This window comes from Protobothrops mucrosquamatus, unplaced genomic scaffold, assembly GCF_001527695.2.
Source record: "Protobothrops mucrosquamatus isolate PMUCROS unplaced genomic scaffold, P.Mucros_1.0 scaffold5766, whole genome shotgun sequence".
NCBI lineage: Eukaryota > Metazoa > Chordata > Lepidosauria > Squamata > Viperidae > Protobothrops > Protobothrops mucrosquamatus.
The window spans coordinates 23,794-26,334 of record NW_015391614.1 but is presented as its reverse complement, the minus strand read 5'-3'; positions in this window follow the sequence as shown (position 1 = coordinate 26,334).

Sequence of the window (2,541 nt, the reverse complement as noted above, 5' to 3'; positions counted from 1 at the left end):
AAACAACAGGGTTGGTTTGGCCCCATCAGCCTAAACAAATACTAGTTTTCTTTCTGGATTAATGGAGCTAATTTTTGGATCCCAACAAAATATTTCTAATTAAATTTGTACAGCAAATTGTATGTTTCTCAACTGACATCCAATCTTAGCCCCTTTACATAACGTTTGTTCACTTATCATTGCTACAAAGAAATAAATTCGAACATGCCAAACTAATGTTTGTAATATTCATTCTTTAACAATGTATATATTTTGGGTTTCCTTCCACAACATATTGTTTTTTTGTTCCCAGTGAAATTCATCCTTTTCTCAATTGCTTTTTTGTAGTAAGAAAAAAAAATGGGAAAAGCTGGTTCAAAATATGGGAGAAATGAAAATGGAAAATAATACGTATTAACTGAAAAATGTCATGCTTGAGATAAGGCATTTTTGTAATTTTTTTTCTAGAAGCATTTTTACCAGAAGGAAACATGTTTTGCAATACTGCCACCTAATGGATTTTGGTCCATTTGTTGGCTCAGAAGTTTGCATTTATTTCAACTATGCTTTTCATCCAAGAAGCTTCTTCAGTTCTGACTTAATTGTAGAGGATGGAAGGATTTATACTCCTTGTAATCATCTGGTCGTTAGCACTCTTTCTGAGATTGTTGAGGCCACTTGGAGGTTTTCTGTGCCCTCAGGATCAGATGAATAGTGCAAACGGGTATGGAACCAAACGGATATGGACAACTCGCCATGGCCAACTCACTATGGTCAACTTGCCACGGCCAACTCAGCATGGGACAGCTCACTGCGAGTCAATTTCACAATTCCATTTACTTATTTAAAATAATTTTAAAAATAATTTTAATTTTTATCTTTCACATTTTATTTTGTCCCTCCTTTGGCATCCTTTCTTTAATAATTCTTTTGGACTATTCTTTCAATATTAGTGTAACTCCTGTGGCAAGTTATTCTGTGGTGAGTTGGTCATGGCGAGTTGTCCCATGGTGAGTTGTCCCAGCAAGTTGGCTGCGGCAAGACGGCCATGGAGAATTGGTTGTGGCAAGTTGTCCTAGACCCTTTTTGGAACTGCTGAAAGGACTGTGTTGTAAACAGGAGATACATGGTGTCATATCTTTCCTCCTCTGTTGACAGAGGGCTGTTCAGTCTTAATGACCCCTCATTCAAACCTATGGTCCTCTCTGTNCACATTACTCAGGAGTTTGATTCTGACCTGCTCAAGGTTGACTCACCCTTCTATCCTTCCGAGGTTGGTAAAATGAAGACCCAGATTGCTGAGGACAAGATGCTGACTCTGTACACCACTTAAAGAGGGTTGTAAAGCATTGTGAAGTCTAAGTGCTATTGCTACCCTATATATCCACAGTTGCATTCAAGGTTTTGGGAGAGGGAGCCAACTCTCTTGAAGAAGTTGACAAGAGAGGCCTTCTGTAATTACTACACTATTTTATATTATTAGTCAAGAACAAATCTGATCCTTACAAAACAAAGATCAGATGGAAATAAACTAGCTTGTTCAAGAGGTGCCACATAATCCAATAGGAGAGAAACAAAAATAGAAAGGTTTGAATCTAGTTTTATAAATAGGACTACTTCTTGAATATTTGCAATTGATTACATTATTTTGGTAATATGTCCTACATTTTTAAATTGATATGACTTATCTCAGTTCTGTGATTTTCTTATTAGCTTATTTAAGTTGTTCCAATCTGGCTTCCAGTTTGAGCCTGACACCTCCTTTGTATATTTCTGTACATTGCTAAACAATGCCTGCAAAATATAGCAGGCATAGCAAATTTCTCCTGTGCTTCAGTAATTGGCACCTTGGTACTTTTATGTACCATAGACATTTTATTAAAGACCACATTACTACACCTATTCATTAGTCTTTTGTTTCATTAAGACATGTTTTTGTAAATAGTGTCCAAAACTTTATTGTAACACATAAAATACAGAGAACCTATTAAAACAGCCGGAGTACTGAAATATTTTTCATACATTTATTTTTAATTTGCTGCCCAAATGTTAGATGAGCACATTTAATGTTGAAAAATAACTGCTTATCTGCTGCAGCCTGAATTATTAGAAACCTCATTTTATTGTTGTACACTTTATAACATTGGGCTTGATGCAGAGCAACTGATAGCTGGAATATTGAGATGACAAGAACATAAGATTACTATGGAAATGAATTTCCCTGAATATGGACTAAGTTTACCCAAGCTGTAATGCATGAAGCCAGGAAGAAAAATTATTCTGAAATGTCTGGGACTGGAGCCTTCAAATAGTGGGGAGCAATGAACAGCATTTGCAACATCAGGGGAGAAATGGAAGTAATGCTGGGAAACATCTGTTCCTGGGAAAAAGCATCATCACTGTTTTCTCTCCCTGATACATAAAATTAAAGATAAGATTAAAGCAAAATCACCCATTTAGTTAATGGAAGGTGTTATAGTGAGGTTAGTGTACCATCCATATGTTCTTCTACATGTATAGGTACATCTTAAGGCAAAGACACTTTTCCATAACCACCAGCCT